Source organism: Dendrobates tinctorius, unplaced genomic scaffold (assembly GCF_039654945.1).
Source record: "Dendrobates tinctorius isolate UK_male_01 unplaced genomic scaffold, ASM3965494v1 ptg000075l, whole genome shotgun sequence".
Lineage (NCBI taxonomy): Eukaryota > Metazoa > Chordata > Amphibia > Anura > Dendrobatidae > Dendrobates > Dendrobates tinctorius.
This window is the reverse complement of record NW_027361743.1, coordinates 19,295,140-19,319,059: the sequence shown is the minus strand read 5'-3', so window position 1 is coordinate 19,319,059 and position 23,920 is coordinate 19,295,140. Positions and strand designations below refer to the sequence as shown.

The following is a 23,920-nucleotide window of genomic DNA, read 5'->3' as shown; positions in this document are numbered from 1 at the left end:
CCTATGGAATAATTCCGCTCTGGGGTGGAAAAGGACTTGGAAAAGAAGCCGCACGTGACGAGTTTACCGGAAGAAGATTTTTGAGACAAAACCGCTCCGGCTCCAGTTGCTGATGCATCCACTTCGAGGACGAACGGTTTGTTGACCTCAGGACGATGGAGTACGGAAGCCGTGGTAAAAGCTCGTTTTAGAGATAGGAAGGCCTCCTCTGCTTCAGGGGTCCAGACGTGCAGGTTGGCTCCTTTACGAATCAAAGATGAGATAGAGCCGGCCAATGAGGAAAAATGAGGGATGAACTGCCGATAATAATTTGCGAAGCCGAGAAATCGCTGAACGGCTTTCACCCCTTGGGGACGTGGCCAGTTGAGCACGGCAGACACCTTCACCGGATCCATACGCAGGCCGAAGTCGGAGATGATATATCCCAAAAATGGAAGGGAGGACTGTTCAAAGACGCACTTCTCCAATTTGGCGTACAGGCGATTCTCCCTCAATCGGAACAGCACTCGGCGGACATCTCTTCTGTGGGTGGACAGATCGGGAGAGAAGATCAGGATATCGTCAAGGTATACAACCACACTGGAGTACAGAAGGTCTCGGAAGATGTCGTTCACGAATTCTTGAAAAACTGCGGGAGCGTTGCACAACCCGAAGGGCATGACGAGGTACTCGTAGTGTCCATCCCTGGTGTTGAAGGCGGTCTTCCATTCATCTCCGGAGCGAATACGGACAAGATTATAGGCTCCACGGAGATCCAATTTAGAGAAGATTCGCGCACCTCGCAGCCGGTCGAACAGCTCGGGGATGAGAGGCAGAGGATATCTGTTCTTGATGGTAATCTGGTTAAGACCTCGATAGTCAATACAGGGGCGGAGAGACCCGTCCTTTTTCTTAAAAAAAAAAGAAGCCAGCCCCAGCGGGAGAAGAAGACTTTCGGATGAAGCCTTTGGCCAAATTCTCTTGTACATATTCAGACATGGCCTGGGACTCGAGTGGACTCAACGGATAGATTCGCCCCCGGGGCGGAGTCGAGCCGGGTACAAGCTCGATGGGGAAATCATATTGCCGGTGCGGTGGAAGAGCCTCTGCCTCTTTCTTATCAAAGACATCTGAAAAAGCCCAATAGGCCGAGGGCAAATCCGCAGGACCCGAGACAGGAGACGAGCATTTGAGGGGTTGTACTGGACGAAGACATCTAGTCTGGCAAACGCAGCCCCAGCGAAGGATGTCTCCGGTCCGCCAATCCAGGACAGGTTCATGCATCCTCAACCACGGAAGGCCCAGGAGCAAGGTGTGGGATAGAGACGGCAGCACGAAGAAGGTTATTCTCTCACGGTGCAGGACCCCGATCTGTAATTCCAGCTCTTCAGTGACCAACGTTACGGTCTCGCGCAAGGGAATCCCGTCGACTGAGGCTAACTGCCGGGGAACCTCCAAGGACCTAACAGGTATCCCCAATCTCTTCACCGCCTCGAGTTGGATGAAATTACCAGCAGCCCCTGAGTCAATATAGGCTAGCTCCGAAAAACGTTTGGATCCCTGGATAAACAAAACAGGAAGGGTCAAAGGTAGAGAGGTGTCGAAGGCACCTAGGGAGGCCTCTCTTACCTGTCCTAGGCGGAGGAGTTTCCCGGCCTCACAGGGCAGGAACGTAGAAGGTGGGAGGCACTGCCACAATAGAGACAGAGACCATGAGTGAGTCTCTCCTGGCGGCGTAGCTCTGCGGGCCTGAGTCGGTCAACCTGCATGGGTTCAGGGGCTGACGCCGAGGTGGAAGGCCGAGCGCGGGGAGGACTGCGCATCGGAGGAGAGAACCGAGTGGGTCTTCTCTCCCTGACGGCCTCGCGGGAACGCTCCCGGAAACGCAGGTCAATTCGCGTTGCCAGCGAGATGAGATCTTCCAAAGACGTAGGTGTATCCCTGCCTGCCAACTCATCTTTGATTCGGGGCGACAAGCCACGCCAAAAAGCCCCTACTAAAGCCTCATTGTTCCATCCTAGTTCAGAAGACAACGTACGGAACTGGATGGCGTACTGTCCCACAGAGAGAGCACCCTGGCGAAGGCAAAATAAGGACTCGGTAGCGGAGACCAGACGCCCGGGCTCATCAAAGACCTTGCGGAATGTCTCCAAGAAGGTTGCGAGCTGGGAGACTATCGGGTCATCTCGCTCCCACAAAGGATTCACCCAAGCCAATGCCTCACCCTCTAAGTGGGAAATCATAAAGGCCACCTTGGCCCGGTCGGAGGGATACTGCAGGGATGCCAGCTCGAAGTGCAACTGACACTGGTTAATGAACCCCCGACAGAGCTTGGGATCCCCACTATAGCGTGGGGGTTTAGCCAAGCGGGGCGAGGACTGGGAAGCTGCCGCAGGCGCAGGGACAGCGGCCGCCGTCTGTAGAGCTAGAAGGCGGTTATCTACAGAGGCTATGTAGTTTAAAATATGGGCCTGGGTGTCGCGCTGCTGAGCAAGCTCCTGCTGTAAGCCGGAGATTTGGGAGGCAATCCCCGGATCAGAGGTTTGCAGAGATGAAAGTCTGGACTCCATTGACTTGAGGAACGACATGATCCTCGCCTGATTCTCACGAAGGAACAAAAGTTCCTTTTGGGTCGGGGTCGGGGTACCAGCGGAATCCATGGCCTGAGTATTCTGTGAGGTACACCTGGGGTGGACCCGCTAGACCGTGGCAACGAACCTCCCGGGGGCGAGCTGACCAGGTGGACCACCCCCTATACAGGGAGCGTTTGGGGCAAGCCCGCGGGTAACTATTACCACGGCAGCTGGTACCCTGGGAGGTAACGACAGACAGACTGCTAGAGCCGAGTTGGGGATACAGGACTGACGGTACTGGCTGGGAACCACAGGACAGACAGCCACGGCTTAGAGACACGAGACAGGTGGATACGGCCTGGGAGACACAGAACTGGCGGCACGGCTAGGAGACACAGGATAGGCGGGCACGGCTGGGAGACACAGGATAGGCGGGCACGGCTGGGAGACACAGGATAGGCGGGCACGGCTGGAAGACACAGGATAGGCGGGCACGGCTGGGAGACACAGGACCTAGGAGAGAGGAAAATGGAGAGGTGAACGAGCAACGGATGGACAGGGCGCGAAGGCGTGCAAAGAGGACGGCCAGAATCACGAGGAAAGAACAGAGATACTCAGGCACCGCTGGCAGGGAGAGGCGGCCAGATATAGGGACTGGTAGGAGGACTTCTGGGTCGTGAGCTAAAGGAGAGAGAGCAGGCGCGCGTCCTCAGTAGGAGGGGGAGGCGCGCGCGTGCCCAGGCACAGTATGTGCGCGCGCCCGCCGAGCAGGAGGGGCGGGGGCACGCACCCGGCGCGGTCCGGAAGACCGGACGAAGGGGACCGCCGGACGGAGGGGAGGACCGTGGAGAAGACCGCGGACGCCGGCGCAGAGGGAAGCAGGATGCCGGAGGAAGGGTAAGCTGCGGCCGGGAGGAGGCAGAGAGAGGAGCGCGCGGCAGCCGCCGCGTGACACCATTCTTGCAAAATCAATGCTTTTATTTTGTCTGAATTTGAAGGTTTTTGTTTGTCCACCCGTCTCTTGATGATTGACCACAAGTTCTCAATGGGATTAAGATCTGGGGAGTTTCCAGGCCATGGTCCCAAAATCTCTATGTTTTGTTCCCTGAGCCATTTAGTTATCACCTTTGCTTTATGGCAAGGTGCTCCATCATGTTGAAAAAGGCATTGTTGATCGCCAAACTGCTCTTGGACGGTTGGGAGAAGTTGCTCTCGGAGGACATTCTGGTACCATTCTTTATTCATGGCTGTGTTTTTAGGCAAGACTGAGAGAGAGCCCATTCCCTTGGCTGAGAAGCAACCCCACACATGAATGGTTTCAGGATGCTTGACAGTTGGCATGAGACAAGACTGGTGGTAGCGCTCACCTGGTCTTCTCCGAATAAGCTGTTTGCCAGATGTCCCAAACAATTGAAAAGGGGATTCATCAGAGAAAATGACTTTACCCCAGTCCTCAGCAGTCCACTCCCTGTACCTCTTGCAGAATATCAGTCTGTCCATGATGTTTTTTCTGGAGAGAAGTGCTTCTTTGGTGCCCTCCTTGAGACCAGGCCTTGCTCCAAGAGTCTCCGCCTCACAGTGCGTGCAGATGCACTCACACCTGCCTGCTGCCATTCCTGAGCAAGCTCTGCACTGCTGGTAGCCCGATCCCGCAGCTGAAACACTTTTAAGAGACGGTCCTGGCGCTTGCTGTTCTTTCTTGGGCGCCCTGGAGCCTTTTTGGCAACAAGGGAACCTCTCTCCTTGAAGTTCTTGATGATGCGATAGATTGTTGACTGAGGTGCAATCTTTCTAGCTGCGATACTCTTCCCTGTTAGGCCATTTTTGTGCAGTGCAATGATGACTGCACGCGTTTCTTTAGAGATAACCTTGGTTAACAGAAGAGAAACAATGATGCCAAGCACCAGCCTCCTTTTAAAGTGTCCAGTGGTGTCATTCTTACTTAATCACGACAGATTGATCTCCAGCCCTATCCTCATCAACACCCACACCTGTGTTAATGGAGCAATCACCGAAACGATGTTAGCTGGTCCTTTTAAGGCAGGGCTGCAATGATGTTGAAATGTGTTTTGGGGGATAAAGTTAATTTTCTAGGCAAATATTGACTTTGCAAGTAATTGCTGTTACGCTGATCACTCTTTATAACATTCTGGAGCATATGCAAATTGCCATTAGAAAAAATGAAGCAGTAGACTTTGTAAAAATTAATATTTGGGTCATTCTCAAAACTTTTGGCCATGACTGTACATGGCTCAAGTTTAAGTGATAAATTTACTGTAGTAAAATGGTAACATCAGGCTTTTAATCATTATGATACAATAATCAAGCTATTTAGATATAAATTGAATATATTTATTGGAATACAACTTTAAAACAAAAACTTTTGCATATTTACAATTTATTATACACTATTTAACACAGTCTATTGAAATGAAAATTGCAAACATTCAAAATACAAGAATAATACACACAACTCCAAAAATGAATGGTGAAAAAAGGATGACTGAAGCAAAAAATAATACAAAAATATTTTTATTGTAAAAAAAATTTTTTTATATATCCATAAGAATCATATCAAGAAGTGAAAACCACAAATCAAAGGACACAGATCAAGGGACATGTAGTAAATGCCACAGTTATTTTCACACAAAAAATTGGTAAAATATATATATTATATTATGACCAACATTAATAATTGATATACCAAAATTTCTGCAAAAACAAGGTCATAAATGTATACACCAAACCCCACAGGAAATGTTCAAACAATACTGTTATAAAATTATTATAAAGTGCTAAGTGCATAAATGGGGTTAATCTTGTGCGAAAAAGAAAAAAAAAAATCCCATGTATATAAAACTAATGATAAATCGCACACAAAGTTGAAATCCCTGTGAGGTGATTCCAAAAGCGAGCCTAAAGTACAATAGTACACACAATGCGCTCTAAATCATATGTGTGCATGGTAATATATTAAAAAAACAGGGACAAAAAAAATGCAGCAAACTGCAATGGTGGTGAGAAATCCCTGTGAGGTGATTTCACAAACAAGCCTAAAGTGCAATAGTACAGTTGTGGCCAAAAGTATTGACACCCCTGCAATTCTGTCAGATAATACTCAGTTTCTTCCTGAAAATGATTGCAAACACAAATTCTTTGGTATTATGTTCATTTAATTTGTCTTAAATGAAAAAACACAAAATTGTCCTAAAGCCAAATTGGATATAATTCCACACCAAACATAAAAAAGAGGGTGGACAAAAGTATTGGCACTGTTCGAAAAATCATGTGATGCTTCTCTAATTTGTGTAATTAACAGCACCTGTAACTTCCCTGTGGCACCTAACAGGTGTTGGCAATAACTAAATCACACTTGCAGCCAGTTGACATGGATTAAAGTTGACTCAACCTCTGTCCTGTGTCCTTGTGTGTACCACATTGAGCATGGAGAAAAGAAAGAAGACCAAAGAACTGTCTGAGGACTTGAGAAACCAAATTGTGAGGAAGCATGAGCAATCTCAAGGCTACAAGTCCAACTCCAAAGACCTGAATGTTCCTGTGTCTACCGTGCGCAGTGTCATCAAGAAGTTTAAAGCCCATGGCACTGTGGCTAACCTCCCTAGATGTGGATGGAAAAGAAAAATTGACAAGAGATTTCAACGCAAGAGTGTGCTGATGTTGGATAAAGAACCTCGACTAACATCCAAACAAGTTCAAGCTGCCCTGCAGTCCGAGGGTACAACAGTGTCAACCCGTACTATTCATCGGCGTCTGAATGAAAAGGGACTGTATGGTAGGAGACCCAGGAAGACCCCACTTCTTACCCCGAGACATAAAAAAGCCAGACTGGAGTTTGCCAAAACTTACCTGAAAAAGCCTACAACGTTTTGGAAGAATGTTCTCTGGTCAGATGAGACAAAAGTAGAGCTTTTTGGGCAAAGGCATCAACATAGAGTTTACAGGAGAAAAAAAGAGGCATTCAAAGAAAAGAACACGGTCCCTACAGTCAAACATGGGGGAGGCTCCCTGATGTTTTGGGGTTGCTTTGCTGCCTCTGGCACTGGACTGCTTGACCGTGTGCATGGCATTATGAAGTCTGAAGACTACCAACAAATTTTGCAGCATAATGTAGGGCCCAGTGTGAGAAAGCTGGTTCTCCCTCAGAGGTCATGGGTCTTCCAGCAGGACAATGACCCAAAACACACTTCAAAAAGCACTAGAAAATGGTTTGAGAGAAAGCACTGGAGACTTCTAAGGTGGCCAGCAATGAGTCCAGACCTGAATCCCATGGAACACCTGTGGAGAGATCTAAAAATGGCAGTTTGGAGAAGGCACCCTTCAAATATCAGGGACCTGGAGCAGTTTGCCAAAGAAGAATGGTCTAAAATTCCAGCAGAGCATTATAAGAAACTCATTGATGGTTACCGGAAGCGGTTGGTCGCAGTTATTTTGGCTAAAGGTTGTGAAACCAAGTATTAGGCTGAGGGTGCCAATACTTTTGTCTGGCCCATTTTTGGAGTTTTGTGTGAAATTATCAATGTTTTGCTTTTTGCTTCATTCTCTTTTTTGTTTTTTCATTTAAGACAAATTAAATGAAGATAATAATACCAAAGAATTTGTGTTTGCAATCATTTTCAGGAAGAAACTGAGTATTATCTGACAGAATTGCAGGGGTGTCAATACTTTTGACCACAACTGTACATGTAATGCACTCTGAACAAACATGTGTGCATGACAATTTGCTGTGAAAATGCAGAGACAGACAAATGCAGCAACTGCAATAGCGATAAAGTTTGTATACCTGATATGTAGCGTAATGACCGTCCCACCAGAGTGGGGTGAGGTCACGGCTGTCTCTGCATTTTCACAGCAATTTGTCATGCACACATGAGGTGTGAAGCAGCTTCAACAAGATCATATAATTGTAAAGAATAATTTTGCTGTTTTTCTGTAGTAATATCTGTTCCTCCATTATGGCAACAGGACTGTGGCCTTCCATCTCCAACATACTGAATGTGAAATGTTGTTCTTGCTGCTTTTCACCTTCATTATTCTCATTCATCAGTTTAATTGTACTTATCATATTTGAAGCATTATCAGTTACAATATCAAGAACCTGTTCTTTTGTGACTTCATAATCTTGCAGATCTTTTTCCCCTAAGGCCTGGAGAAACTGGCTGCTGTGATGAGCTTTAGTATCTTTTACTGCCAGCATCTTTGTAACAATTTTTTTTTTGTCACAAACATATCGAACTTTCATAGCAAAATAGTTCACTCTGTGACATATGCAGGCATCCATTTTTAAAACACACAAAGCGTCTCTTGAGAGTCTTTTTAAGATCTTCCTTTTGGTTAAGGGCTTCTTCAATCGCTAATTTTCTAATACTTTCTCTTGCCAGAGAAACACCAAGTTTGCGGGCCATTTCTCCATTAAGAGTTGTAAATGCTGGTCGTGCAAATAATAATGGTACACTGCCCTTCACATCAAGCTCAATGAGCTGTCTTTTAAACACATCTGCTGTCATTGTTACAGTAACTTTGTCACTTACAAAATATCTTGAAACTGATGTTTGAGATGCTCTTTCCTACTCCTTTGCCTGGCGGGAAATGCTGGGCTCTGGTTTCTTGGTGCTGCTGTGATCTTTTTCAATCACAGCTTTGTAAACTTCTGGGTGGCAGCGTTGTAAATGTCTATTTAGATTGGGAGCTCTTGAAGGTTTTGTCACTGCCTGAGTATGCACTGATTTTTGTATCACAGCATTTGTTTTCATCTGGATCACTTATACACTGACAAACAAAATGTTTTTTATCTTGCCTCACTGTGAAATGCTCAAATACAGCTGACTCCATAAGATGCTTCTTAGACATTTTGTAATTATGTAAATTCGCTCCAAAAATTTTGTCCTGTAAAAAAAAAAAAAAAGGTATATTGAAATTCTTGCAAGAATAGGGAATCATGCACTATATAATTTAGGATAGAAATAAAACAATCTTTGCATAAATCAATAGGACAGATATGTATAAAGTTTGTAAAATATGTTAGCTTTACTCTGAACTTTCAATGTCAGGGCTGTGTCAGGGTGCAGCTCACTAAATGCTTCACATCATTTTTCTTCACAGTCTATGAAGAGGGGAGGAGGGAGGGAGTATGTTCTGAATCATATTCCAGAACACACACATTCCAGAACACACACACACACACGTGTCCTCATCGATCCTGTTGCTGTATTTCCGAATTTGAGATGTTAGAAAACAGTTTTTCCCCTTATATTCTATGTATAGTGTATATAAGTCATCATAGCAGCTAATTTCAAACAGGAGCTAAGAGGAAAAACAAACTAAAACATCAAGCATAAAGAGACAGCATATACTGGACTATTGATTTGTGCACAGTTTATTGAAAGTTTAGATATGCTTTAAGAAGTCCTTACCTTAATCCTGCTTTCCTGTTCACTCCAGAAGTTCTGAGGTTAATGCAGGCATTCCTTCCCTGTGTATTTGTTATTTTTTCCGCTTATCTTTAGAGGAGGAGATTCACTTCTTATCATGAGCATAAACTGCAGCACAGATTCATCTCAGCTAAAAGACTACACATTGGATCAAGAATAGGACAGACATTTATAGGACATTTCATAACTTTCCCAAATTCTTATGAAAAAAATATTCCTCACATACTGCATTGAACTACTGTACCCAATTTATTATATATTTTCGGAGTTGGTCCATTTTATACCTACTCCTCCAAAATGGGCTACAACTCTACGACTCTGACTCCACAGCCCTGCCCTTGAGACTCCGCCCAGGCTCCCCCCCCGCTCCGCCTCCACCCCTCAAACCTTCCACAGTCCCACCGCCCATTCTTGGACAAACTCCTTTTCTGCACCACGTCCTCACCAATCACACATTAACAGTTCCCGTCGAACACCAGTTCACATATATAGCAAGCAGCTTTTGTTTTGGCCAAAAGGTTTTTTAAGCCGCTACTCTTTTTAGGTATATTTTTCTTTATGGGAATGAGTCACATACATTTTTTAAAATAACCAATAATACAACATACAAGGGACAAATACCATCACACCGTAACCAGACCACATATTACCACCACATTGTTACTGAATAAAACCACATGCAAGGGTCAAATACCATCACACAATGACCAAACCACCTAGTACCATCACATAGGACCGAATACTACAATACTGATCATTAATTAATTAATTATGTCATGTCTTCTCTCTTTCCCACCTCACCCTCTATTCATTATCAACTTCTCTCCCACACATTCAATACATCATTTAAGGTGTGTGCACACGTAAGCGTTTTTTAAGCGTTTTTACCGGCAAAAACGCTTACAAGAAGCATCCCATTCATTTTAATGAATTCTGCACTTTTTGTGCATATTGATGGATTTTTTTCCGCGAAAAAAATGCATCGCAGTAAAAAACGCAGCATGCTCATTAATTTTGCGGAAAAATCCGCATTTCTAACTATATTCTATGAGGCTGGGGATGCTTCGAAAAAAGCACAAAAATCGAGCGGAAAACGCGCGTTTTCTGGGAAGGAGTCCTGTTTTCAGTCAGGAATTTTCTGCATACGTGGGTGCATAGCCTTACTCTCCCCCGCCCTCAATTTATCATCTGCTGCCCCACCCCCAATTCATCATTTGTTATCCTCCACCCTCAATTCATCATTTACATCATTTACTGTCCCCCCGTCCACCAGTCTCAATTCATCAACATTTACTCCTCCCACCCTCAAAATTCATCATTTGCTCTCCCCCAAGTCCCCAAGTGATAATTTGCTCCCCCACCTTCAATTCATCACTTGCTCTCCCCACCCCTCCACCTTCGATTCCTCATTTGCAGTCCCCCTCCCTCACTTCATAATTTGCAGTCCGCTCCCCCACTTCATAATTTACCGTCTTCTTCCCCCACGTCATCTTTTGCAGTCCCTCGCCCCCACTACATTTGCAGTTCACCTCCACCACTTCATCATTTGCAGTCCCATCCTCCCTCTTCATCGTTTGCAGTCCCCTGTTTACTCCCTCACTTCAACATTTGCAGTCTCCCTCCACCTCCCTCCTCACCTATTTACCGTATATACTTGTGTATAAGCCGACCCCCCCTAATTTTGCCACAAAAAACTGGGAAAACTTATTGACTCTTTGTCTTTAAAACATAGATCAAAATATGAGTCACAGAGACCAAACTGGACTATTTTTAATTAGGCCTATTGGCAAAGTGAAGGCGCATTGAAGCAATAGATAAAAAGACTGCAATTACGAACATACTCTGTAAATCATAAACTACCGTATATACTCAAGTATAAGCCGACCCCCCCCCTAATTCTGCCACAAAAAAACTGGGAAAACTTATTGACTCTAGTATAAGCCTAGGGTGGAAAATGCAGCAGCTACTGGTAAATTTCAAAAATAAAAATAGATACCAATAAAATTAAAATTGATTGAGACATCAGTAGGTTAAATGTTCTTGAATATCCATATTGAAGCAGGAGCCCCATATAATGCTTCATACAGTTCATGATGGCCCCATAAGATGCTCCATACAAAATACACCCCATATAATGCTGCACAAAGGTTAATAATGGCCCCATAAGATGCTCCATAGAATAATATGCCCCATATACTGCTCCATAAAGGTTATGGCCCCGTAAGATGTTCCATAGATTATGCATATGCTGCCCCTTAAAATGTTCCATAGAATAGGCCCCATAAGATGCTCCATAGAATAGGCCCCATATGCTGCCCCATAAGATGCTCCATAGATTATGCCCCCATATGCTGCCCTAGAAGATGCTCCATAGAATAGGCCCCATATGCTGCTGCTGCAAATAAAAATAAAAAATGACATACTCCCCTCTTGTCGCTGGGGGCCAGGTGCCGGTGTCCTGAGCAGGCGGGGACACCAGCGCTCTATGGGGGCCAGGTGACTGTGTCACCGCTGGCTCAGGGCCCCGGCACCTGAGATATTCACCTGTCCCCGGTCCATCGCAGGGCGCCGCTCTGTCTTCCGGGTCTCTGTCAGTGATTGTTCAGGCAGAGGACGTGGAGGACAGAGCGGCGCGCAGCTGTGGACCGGGGACAGGTGAATATCGCATATACTTACCCCCTCCTGGCGCGGTCTCTGTAGCCCCTCCTAGTGCGGTCTCCGGCAGCTTTTCCTTCAGCGATCAGGTGGTACCGCTCTTTAAAGTCATGAATATGTGCATGTTCATGACTTTAATAAGCGGTACCACATGACCGCTGGAGGAAGGAACCTGAGACCGTGGGAGAAGCGGGGGGGGGCTGCAGAGATGTGCCGGGGGGTAAGTATGTTCTGACACTCCCCCGCCGACCCCCTGGCGTATATGACTTGCTTATAAGCCGAGAGGGGGGACTTTCAGCCCCAAAAAATGGGCTGAAAATCTCAGCTTTTACGCGAGTATATATGATTTACATTTTATAAAGAGAAAAAAAAACGTTTTTCACTCTTCACTGACGATCCCCTGCAGACGCAACTCTGCTTTTGGTGTGCTCGTACAGGATGATGCGTACGCGATGATGTCATCGCGTATGTGCCATCACCTGACCGAAAGTCCAGAGGGCGGAGGGAGCGGGAGCTGCGCAACCGTTCAGGTTAGTTGGCTGTGGACCTATGAGAAAAACTGCCAGCACCGAGTTGTGCACCGCGCACAGAACTTCATTGCACGATGGGGCCGGTGAGCAGAAGCATAAAAGGCGGGGCCCGGGCTCCCTTCTATACTGCTATTCTGTAAGGTGGACAGGGTGGTAGTTGTGGCAACTGGCTTTACTGATCCTACACCCTGACACCTCACAGATAAAACAGCAAGTCCTTTCTGCTGTGTGTGTGATGTGTGCAGCAGAGTACTCACATCAGTTGCTGGAGTCCCCTCGGTCTCTGTCACTCCAACGTCAGGTTTCCAGGGTCCATAAAACACTGCAGAGTCACAGTCCTTTTCTAACAGTTCAACTTTACTGATAACATAAGTACACATCACTTTGGCAGCACAATTCACACAGAGCCCAATATCCTGCACTTTCCCTGCTTTCCGGGCAGACTCCATTCCTACTGTAATCCTTCTCTCTTTTGTCCCAGCAATCCCTGCCGTCTCTTTGGACAATCCGTATCCCATCCGTACCTTTTACCTGCCATCCCGGCAGCCTCTTTGGACAATCCGTGTCCCATCTGTACTTTCCATGTCACCAGGTCCCTGTCAGTCCCATGTCCGATTCCATTAGGGAAAGGTGCCAGGAATGCCATCTCAGCTGCTCCCGCCCCAGTCTTAGACCCCAAAATCTTCCTGGGGATGATTCCATTGAGCTGGTGCCCGTTTACACTATTCTCCAACCTAGGGCCCCTTACTGCCATCTGCAGACTTATCCCCACGGCTTGCAACTGTCTACTACATGCGTCCTGCCCTTGGGCAGGCTGCCTGGGTGTCTGACTCTAATCAGGAAATGCCTTGCCTATATCTCCTTGCTCTGTGCTGCTCTGGTCTATGCTCATCCCATCTTCTTATCCCCTATGCTGACTAACTCTTACATCTATTCTACAGCTCTGGCAAAAATTAAGAGAGCACTGCAAAATTTTCAGTTTGTCTGATTTTTCTCTTTATAGGTATATTTTTTAGTAAAATGTAAATTGTTCTTTTATTCTATAAACTACTGAAAACATGTCTTTGAATTTCCAAGCACTAAATTTTGTATTTATTTTCAGAAAATGAGAAATGGTCAAAATAACAAAAAATGCAGTGCTTGCAGACCTCAAATAATGCTGATAGAACAAGTTTATAATCATTTAGAAACAACAATATTAATGTTTTAACTCAGGAAGAGTTCAGAAATCAATATTTTGTGGAATAACCATGATTTTTAATCACCGCTTTCTCTTTCCACCATGACAGCACCACGGAGAGAGGGGAGCCGCCCCACGAGGACAGGAAACCTACAGATAAAAAGGCGGTACCTCTCTCCCGGATCAGTTGGTTTCCTGTCCCCATAGGGAACCTACGGACTCACCAGTCGTCGTTGGATGCTGGGGACGACAGCGGGGTTCCCTGTCCCAGCTGGGGTGGTGACCCGAGGCGCCACCTCCAGAGGTCACCAGGCCTCCAGGGTGTGTGGGGGGGAGAGGCGGCAGAAGCGCTCCAGAAGACTGCCTCTCCCAGGAGTATGTGGCTCCGGTGAAAAATGCTCCAGGGACATCGGCGCAGGAAGTCTCCGATGGAGTCGGGCCGCCACAATGCATCCCTGGGAGCGGCAGCGCGCACGCGATGACGTCGCCACCGCTGCAATGCATCTCTGGGACTGGCATCTCAGAGCACACGCGTGGGTGGGATGGCACCGAATGACGTCAGACTCCGGGTGTGCGCAAAGCATCTCTGGGAGCCCGGAGTGCCGGGAAGGGGATGCAGTGGCGGCACGCACCCGGAGGCAAAAAAGAAGGGGAAAAAAAGGCGCTCCCCCACGTGGCAGTGACCAGAAGGGGAGCAGGGATATTTAAAAAAAAAAAAAAAAAAATCACCAGCTAAAAGATTGCTGCATTTCCTGGAAGCATGAGTGAGCCTCCAGAGGAGCAATCGCAGCTGGACATATCCTCCAACACAGGGCAACAGCAGCAACGCCGTAAGAAGGATCCCAAGGACCAGACACAGCAACAGCCGCTCTGGATCCCGGCGCAGCAAGGAGTCCAGTGGGGCAGTGGCCTCAAAAGACAAGGCTTTGGCAGACCCGGTGGTCCCTCCCAGATTCGGTATCCTTCCTCGGCCTGGTGGGTAAGTGGACTACGTGACTGTACAAGCTGTAACTAGGGCCTGTCCTCCTTCTCCACAAGATTTGCCCACTTTGTAAAGAGGAGCTTCCCATGGGGCAGGGGAAAAGGCTCTGCCAAGCGTGCATTGATCACACGATTTGTAAAGAATCTCCAAGATTCGCCTCCGACCTTAGGGCCCTAATTAAACACCAGGTAGAAAACACCATCAAATCCCTCCAGGGAGGAAGCAAAAAGCATAGGAATGCTAAGACCAGGGACCCAGAGTCAGACCTCAGCGATAGGGAGAGCGACCCTTCAACATCAAACTCACAGTTCAGCATCCGACTCCTCGTCCTCTGAAGAGGGGGGTCGCAGCTGTTCCCTATTGAGGAAACAGATAATTTTGTAAAAGCAATTAGAACCACTATGGGGCTGATAGACACCAGACCCAAAAGAACTCTCCAGGACGCCATGTTCAGCGGGTTAGAACAAAAAAGAGAAGATATTCCCTATGAACGAGAAAATTCAAGCACTAATTCAGAGAGAATGGAAAAGGCCGGAAAAAAAGGGCCTCCTGACTTCAAAAAGGAAATATCCCTTTGAAGGCCCAAGCTGTTCATATTGGGAGAAAGTGCCAAAGGTGGATGTAGCCATAGCAAAAGCCTCGAAAAATTTCGCCCTGCTGTTTGAGGATATGGGAACATTAAAGGATCCCATGGACAAAAAAGCGGAAACATTCCTATAAGGTTCCTGGGAGGCAGCCGGAGGACGACTGAAACCCGCCATAGCTGCCACATGCACAGCTAGAGCCTTAATGGTGTGGTTAGATCAGTTGGAGGACCAACTGAAGAACAAAACCCCAAGGGCGCGATTTTAGACTCCGTCCCATTGATGAGCGGTGGCCTTTCTGGCGGATGCATCCGCGGATCCAATACGACTGGCAGCCAGGGCAGCTTCATTTTCGAACGCGGCAAGGAGAGCACTCTGGATCAAATGCTGGACGGGGGACCTGCAGACGAAATCCAAACTTTGCTCCATTCCCTGTGAAGGTGAATTCCTTTTCAGCCCCATACTGGACGATATCCTTGACAAACCAGGGGATAAAAAGAAGTCTTTCCCCAACCAGTCCAATTTCCCCTTCAAACGTTTTCGAAGCAGGAAATTTATCCAGAGAAAGCCACCTAAAAACTTCCAGGATAAGTGGGAGGAAAGGAAAAGGGTTCATGTTCGGGAAACCAGCGGACAAGGTACAACCCCAATGAATGTGTCTCCCAGGTAGGAGGAAGATTGGGCCACTTCTTCCCAGCCTGGGAAAAGATATCAAACAGTTCCTGGATCTAAAATGTGGTAAAAACAGGCCTCAAATTAAACTTCCACACCTCACCCAAACCCTCTTTTGTAGTGACCCCGCAGAGACAGTCAGCGGAAGAGCAAGACGCAGTCCAACAAGAGATTCAGACCCTGATGGAGAAATCGGTGCTACAAGAGGTCCCCCCATCGGGAAAAAGGAGAAGGCTTCTATTCTATCTTCCTAAGGAGGAAGCCAGACGGGACATTCAGGACGATAATAAACCTGAAAAGATTAAACAAGTGATTGATAATCCATCCATTCAAAATGGAAACAATAAAATCTGCAGTAAAAATGCTGTTTCCAGCCTGTTACATGATGGTACTCGACTTAAAAGACGCGTACTATCACGTCCCCATACACATGGACTACCGCCAATATCTCAGGATAGCAGTCACTATAAGGGGAGAGATTAGGCACTACCAATTCAAGGCTCTCCCATTCGGGCTGGCCATCGCTCAGAGAGTCTTCACAAAAATCATAGCGGAAGTCATGGCACATTTAAGGGAGCAGGACGTACTTCTAGTTCCATACCTGGACGACTTTCTAGTGATAGGCAACTCCCCTTCTCACTGCAGGGATCAGCTGAACAGGACTATGGAGGTACTGACCAACCTAGGTTGGCTGCTAAATCTGCCAAAATCTCGGATGGTCCCGAGCCAAGTACAGAAGTACCTGGGCATTACCATAGACTCGTTCAGACGAGTGCTGTCTCCCAGAAGGGAAAGTGATACACATGAAACATAGCGACAGGCGCAAAAACTCACACAGTGACAACACAAAGGAAGGCTATGTCCCTGTTCGGTTCAGTGACAGCCTGCATCCTGGCTGTGCAGTGGGCCCAAGCCCATACAAGGGATCTCCAGTGGGAGATGCTGGCCTCAGAGTTTTTTCTTCACGGAGATTTAGAAGGGCGGTTAGAAATCTCATCCGAAACAGCCCACTCTGTTATGAATGGGTCACCGAGGAGAAAAAAAAAACAAAACAAGCTAAGCCACAGAAAACCAGAGAAGTTGGTAACTATGCAGATTGCAGATCCCTGATCTTACCACACAAGTAGCAGTAGCCGTGGAGCGTGCCTACGATGTTCCTAGATGCCTCGTCACGGCCGGAGGACTAAATAAGCCTAAAGCAAGAAAAGGGAAAACTAACTGCCCCAGAGCAGACCCCAAAGGAATAGATAGCCCCCACACATGTATTGACGGTGAAACAAGATGAAGACACAAACACAGGCAGGAAAATAGGCTGAGCAAATGATGGGGCCAAAACTAACTAGACAGGAAAGGAAAGGCAAGTCACTGTCTGCAACCTGCAAAAAAACCCTACAAAAATAATGTCCAACACTTCTGATAGCAAAAATTAACCCTGAAGTCACTAGACTTCTCCCACTATATCAGCACTCTGGAATATTCTGAGACAGAGCAAAAAGAGACCGAACTAGTAAGGGACAAAAAGCCAATGGGCAAAATACTGATAAATAAGAGTGGAAATTCATCTCAGCGCCCAGCCGGGGCTGGCAGACCACACAAAAAACTGAATAGACCAACAAAATCAAGTGTGATATTAGCTATTAGCAGAAAAACTTAGCTTTAGATGACTGGAACAGAGCAGAAAACCAAGAGCTGACAAGCCAGAAGGAATCACCAGCAACTGAATAGGGCGTCGGCTGTCTTAAATCCAATCTGAGAATCCCGAGATCCAATCATCATCCCCATCCTCAGGTGGCAGACCTCCACCGATCAAACCAGCCGCACCACCTCCCGACACCACCAGAGGGAGTTCAGAAGGGGAACCCGAGAATGAGTTCACAATACCACTCACTGCAGCGGTGGACGGAGCCATCCAACCTATCCCGGGAGTTACTTGGGTATTGCCGATATCTCGAGTCCTTACCACAGATGCAAGCCCCAGGGGGTGGGGGACTCACTTGGACAACCAGGTAGCACAAGGGGTCTGGATAGAGGACGAAAAAGCAGCTTCCTCAAATAGAAAGGAGCTCTTAGTGGTAAAACTCACCCTCCTGTATTTTCTGGACTCCCTCAGGTCCCACCACGTAAGGGTGCTTTTGGACAACGGCACAGTAGTCGCTTACTTGAACCATCAGGGGGTACAAGATCCAGCGCCCTAAGGGAAGTGACCAAATCAATTTTCCAGTGGGCAGAGGGAAATCTAAGCTCACTGACTGCACTACACATAAAAGGGGCAGACAATGTGACAGCAGACTTCCTAAGTCGCACACAGCTAAGACAGGGGGAGTGGGAGTTAAACCAGGAAATTTTTACTCAGATCACGAAGCTATGGGGGAAACCCAGCATAGATCTATTTGCCAACAGGACAAACCGGAAGGTGAAAACCTTCTGCTCCATAGACCCCTCCGGGAACCCGGTAGCCCTGGACGCCCTTATGATTTCCTGGCACTTCCCCCTTGCCTATGCGTTTCCACCAATAGTCTTAGTTCCATCAGTTTTGAGGAAGATTCGGGAGGACAAGGCATGGGTAATATTAATAGCTCCCTTCTGGCCGAGAAGGACGTTGTTCTCTTGGTTGAGGAGAATATCCATCTCGGTCCCTTGGGTCCTCCCGGCTAGCCCGAACTTACTATCTCAGGGCCCAGTACTGCACCCCCAGGTGAAGAACCTACATATGACGGCCTGGATTTTGAAAGGGCTCTGTTGAGCAACAGGGGCTTCTCCAAAAATTTAGTGTCCACTCTCCTACGGAGTAGAAAACTTGTAACCACTAAACTACGGGAGGATCTGGAGGATGTTCCTCTCAGTATTAAATACCAGCGCAGGGGGGGAGGTACCTCTATCAAAGATCTTAAGAGTTCCTGCAGTAGGGCTTAGAGCAAGGTTTAGCTACCAGCACATTGAAAGTTCAGGTGGCGGCCTTAGGGGCCCTTTACAACTTTGACTTGACAGGGAACCATTGGGTGGCCAGGTTCATCAAGGCAGCCGGTAGATCCAGACCTATACCTTCCCTAAACACTCCTCCCTGGGATCTAAACTTGGTCCTCTGAGCCCTGTCCAAACCTCCCTTTGAACAGTTACAAGAGTATCCACTAAAGCAGATATCACTCAAGACCTCCCTCTTGATAGCCCTGACATCGGCCCATAGAATCAGTGATATCCAGGCCCTGTCAGCCTTCACTCCGTTTTACTCAGATCCTAGAGGACAGGGTGATACTTAGGACAGACCAAGCCTACCTGCCGAAGGTAGCATCCCAATTCCACAAAACTCAGGAAATCTCCCTGCTCTCCTTTTGCCCCAGTCCCAAAACAGGGGAGAAGAAGTGTTACGCACATTAGATGTTAGAAGATGCCTAATTGAATACCTAGCGGCCACCAGGGAGTGTAGAAAGGATAGGTCTGTTTGTCTGCTTCCAGGGGCCAAGAAAGGGGCAAAAGGCACGCTGGCGAAGTGGATAAGAGACGCCACCACCTTGTCATACTCGTCGCTGGGAGTGAATGTCCCAGACAGAATAAAAGCCCATTCTACAAGAGCGGTGTCAACTTCCTGGGCAGAGAGAGTAGGCGTCGCCATTGAGCAGATATGTAGAGCCGCTACTTGGTCCTCTCCTTCAACTTTCTTCAACGACTATCGGCTGGACCTAGCCACCTCCTCAGATCTAACCTTTGGTAGAAGCAGGGCCAGCTCCAGGTTTTTGAGGGCCCCGGGCGAAAGAGTCTCAGTGGGCCCCCCCTTTAACACATACCACAATTCATGCCGTGTGACATCCGTAGTGCCGGCCAAAAACGGACTTGTCTCCGTATGGATCACACGGACACGCATGTGATCCACACGGACACTCGCTCTGTGGCAAAACACGTTCATGTGAAGGAGGCTATGGATTAGTAGTGTACGCATGAAAGAAGAGAGAGAGAAAGAATAGAGAGAGAACAGAAAGAGAGGAAGAAAGAACATAGAAAGAAAGGAAGAACAGAGAGAGAAACGGGAAATAAAGAACAGAAAGAAAGTAAGAACGGAGAAAGAGAAAAGAACAGAGAGAAAGAAAGAGGGTAAAGAAAGAACAAAGAGAAAGAGGGGAAAGAAAGAGCAAAGAGAGAACAGAGAAAAAGGAAAGAAAGAAAAAGAACAGAAAGAAAGAGTGGACAGAAGAAAAGAACAGAGAAAGAGGGGAAAGAAAGAACAGAGAGAAAAAGAGTGGACAGAAAAAAAAGAACAGAGGTAGAGAGAAAAAGAAAGAGGGGAAAGAACAGAGAGAAAGAGGGGAAAGAAAGAAAAGAGAACAGAGAAAGAAAGAGGAAATAGAGAACAGACATAGAGAGAAAGAACAGAGACAGAAAGAAAGAGGGGAAAGAAAGAACAGAGAGAGAAAGAACAGAGGGAGGAAAAAAAAGATTAGAGAGAAAGAACAGAGAAAGAAATAAAGATAGTAATAGCAGCCTGGCTCCCATTGTAGTGCCCACCTGAGCCTCCTGGTGCAGGACATATCATGATCCGCTCACATGGCCGACATCCCCGATTCGAAGGCGATCCCGCTGTCCGCTCTGTCAGAGGAGGACACGGTGATGGATATGAAGCATTCCCTGAAGTGCCTCCATGGTTCCGTCACAATATCCTCCTGAAATTACCTCATTTCTGGTCAGATTCCAGCATGTCACTTCCGGTAGAACATTACGTGCGGGTTTTAAAGTGCTCCTTGGGGCTCCGTTGTGTACTCCTATGTCTGCGGAAAAAGTAAGCTCCCGGCTGGGGTAGTCTCTCGAAATCGGGACTGTCTCACTGGACCCGGGACGGTTGGGACTCGAGAGGTATAAATGCTCCCCACCATGCACCTCGCACACGCACGGCTCCGCTTTGTATGCCTCGTACACACACTTCTCCGCTCCGTACACCTTGTTTCACCCCCGGCTCTGCTCTGCTCCATAAATACGGCTCAGCTCCGTACACACAGGGCTCCATTCCATACACCTCGTACACACACGGCTCCGCTCTGTACACCACGTACACATGCGGCTCCGCACACCTCATACACACATGGCTCCGCACCGTACACCTCGTACACACATGGCTCCGCTCCGTACACCTCGTACACACGGCTTCGCTCCATACACCTCGTGCGCACGCGGCTCCGGTACACCTCGTGCGCAGGCGGCTCTGCTCCGGTACACCTTGTAAACCCCTTCTGACCCCACACAGAAACTTTACCTCATCAGGACCAGCACCATAATGACACGACCAGCACAGCAAAGTCCTGCAGCCACCCTGATCATGTGACCCCTGACTCCTCCCCTCCTGTGACCTCATCACAGGTCCTGTGCCGCACACAAGATTACAGCCGAAGCGATGATCATTGCTGGCTGTAAGGGGCTGCGTGGGTCCCTCGGGAGGGCGCAGGATGGGGTTGGTACATGGGGATGTGGCGGCGCCGGCGAGTATCCCAGACAGCGTGAGTGGACCCCCCCGTCTCGCCAGGGCCCCGGCACTTGCCCGGGTGCTGGCGCCGGCCCTGGGTTGAAGGATGCTGGAGGCTGTGGTCCCCCCCCCTAATAGTCTCTGCAATTCTCTCCGTGGTGCCGTCATGGGGGAAAGAGAAAAGCGTAGTTACTTACCGTTAACGGTATTTCTCTGAGCCCATGACGGCACCCATATATTCCCTCCCTACACGCATGGGGTGCGCACTCATTGTAAATAAAGTTTAGTTAAAAGTCACGTGGTGTCTCCTCTACGCAGTTTAATGATTATAGAAATTTTGTGTTTTTTTTAAATTGTTGTGTTAGTATTAGGCTGAAGTTCCGTTAATGCTCTGTAAAACAACTGATGCGTGAGAGAGGTACCGCCATTTTATCTGTAGGTTTCCTTTCCCCGTGGGGCGGATCCCCTCTCTCCGTGGTGCCATCATGGGCTCAGAGAAATACCGTTAACGGTAAGTAACTACGCTTTTCATGCATCTTGACATGCTTTCCACCAGTCTTTCACACTGCTTTTGGGTGACATTGTCACTCCTGGTACAAAAATTTAAGCAGTTCTTCTTTGTCTGATGGCTTGTGACCATCCATCTTCCTCTTGATTGCATTCCAGAGGTTTTCAATGGGGTTCAGGTCTGGAGATTGGACTGGTCATGACAGGGTTTTGATGTGGTGGTTCTTCATCCACACATTGATTGACCTAGCTGTGTGGCATGGCACTTTGTCCTGCTGGAAAAAAACAGTCCTCAGAGTTGGGGAACTTTGCCTGAGCAGAAGGAATCAACTTTTTCCAGGATAACCTTGTATGCGGCTTGATTCATACGTCCTTCGTAAAGATTAACCTGCCCAATTCCAGCCTTGCTGAAGCATCCCCAGATCATCACCGCTCCTCTACCAAATTTCACAGTGGGTGCACAAGACACTGTGGCTTGTACGCCTCTCCAGGTCTCCGTCTAACCATTAGACGGCCAGGTGTTGGGCAAAGCTGAAAATTAGACTCATCAAAGATCACCTTGCTCCCGTCCTCTATGGTCCAATCTTTAGGCTGTGTGCAGACGTTGCATATTTTTGGTCTGATTTTTCTGCACAAAAACTGCAGCTGCTGGCAGAAAACGCATGGTGAAATGTCTGCGGTTTTGATGCGGTTTTATAGCGTTTTTGAATGCGGTTTTTTAGCGTTTTTCAAACACTTTTCCATGCTGTTTCTTTGATGATTTCGTGCATTGTTTGTGCGGTTTTGCTTGCATTTTTCTGCCTGATATGTCTGCCTTTTTTCAAAGCTAAAATAAAGAGCAGAAACTTCAAAATAGCAAAAAAAAAATGATGTCAGTTCCTAGTCCAACCTCTTTCTCCATTTTGTAATCTGCACACTTTCGGAATCATGACTGCTAACATTGAAAATGATCGGAGTGAACAAAGAAGCACACAGCATGGCGAAAAAACTAATGCATGGCTACGCAGGCCACAACGCCTCCAAGCTTTGGAGTATTGCTTGATTATCTGAATCAGCAAAGACTCCAGGTAAGCAACACTGTATGTAAAAATATTGTTTTTGAGTCCTCATCACACATAGTGAGATTGCTAGCGAGATCGCTGAAACATCACAGCTGTTGGGACGCAACAGCGACGTCGCCAGCCATCTTGCTACATGTGATGGATATGAGCGACCGTCCCCCTGCTGGATATTGCTGATTGAGCTTGAATGTCCTGTCCATTTTTTAATCGCTTTTGTTCCGCTGGCCTAATGCATTGCTATGTTTGCTGACAATGAGTGACTGCGATGGTGGCGCAGAATTCAAGGACGCAGGCTGGAGTTGTCAGATTAGCTGCTGTGTGGCAAGGTCCCAATTACCGCTGAGGTTACGGCTTGCCATATAGTGGCTGTGTAAATTGAATAGATCTGCCTGTTGAGTGAACAGGTAGCGACGTACCAACCATCTTTAGGTAACATCGTTTTCCTCACCGCTGGAGCGTTGTAGACTCTCACGGGACCTTAACCCAAATTATTTTATCTTACTTGCAGGCCAGAAAGAGAACCAGAAGAATGTGGGCACACCCCATTGTGGCAGAACGTACAGGAAAGGGTCACTTTCGTGTGCTATACCAAGATTTGAGAAGGTAAGTTACCCATATGTGACGAGAATTTGTTATGTAAAACTTTGGTAAGTACAAATCTGTATGTGATGTAACTTTTTTTTTTTTTTTTTTTTACAGATATGCCGAGAAATTTGTTTCCTTTTGCCGTCTCACCATCCCGGCATTTGACTGGCTCCTGAGCATTATGGGAGAAGACCTTATGATATTTTTCCACAAATAATAATAAAACAAATTGTAAATATTAATTTATTATAAAACCTATAAAGACTTTATGACGGTTAAGATTAACCTCTTCCCAGGCTGCAAAAGAACAGCACGTAGTTGCTGTTTGTCCCTGTCTGGACTTGAAAAAAATTGGCGTGGGCTCCCGCCCAATTTTCAAGTCCAGAGAGGAAAAGCAAGCAAGTGTGTGATGATTTTTTGTAGCCTGGGAAGAGTTTCATCTTCCCAGGCTATGAATATCAACCCGCCACTGTCAGCAGAGCCTTTCATGGCTATTCCAATAGGGGGACCCCCCCAAAAAAAAATGACGTGGGGTCCCCCTATATTTTTTAGCTAGAAAGGCTATGCCGACAGCTGCGGGCTGATATTCATAGCCGAGGAAGGGGCCATGGATATTGACCCTCCTGGCTACAAATATCAGCACGCATCCGCCCCAGAAATGGCACATCTATCAGATGCGCCAATTCCGGCACTTAGCCCCTCTCTTCCCACATCCCG

At 47.2% G+C, this 23,920-nt stretch overlaps 1 long non-coding RNA gene across 1 annotated transcript in view; it reads left to right on the top strand.

Moving 5' to 3' along the window:
* The window catches only part of LOC141096447 (uncharacterized), a 31,751-nt gene extending 8,306 nt beyond the window's left edge, over positions 1 to 23,445 (top strand). Inside the window, exons 2-3 of the long non-coding RNA XR_012233687.1 lie at positions 23,127 to 23,221; positions 23,318 to 23,445. This is a non-coding gene — a long non-coding RNA (uncharacterized lncRNA). The remainder of the gene's footprint in view (positions 1 to 23,126; positions 23,222 to 23,317) is intronic.
* The last annotated feature ends 475 nt before the right edge of the window (positions 23,446 to 23,920 follow it).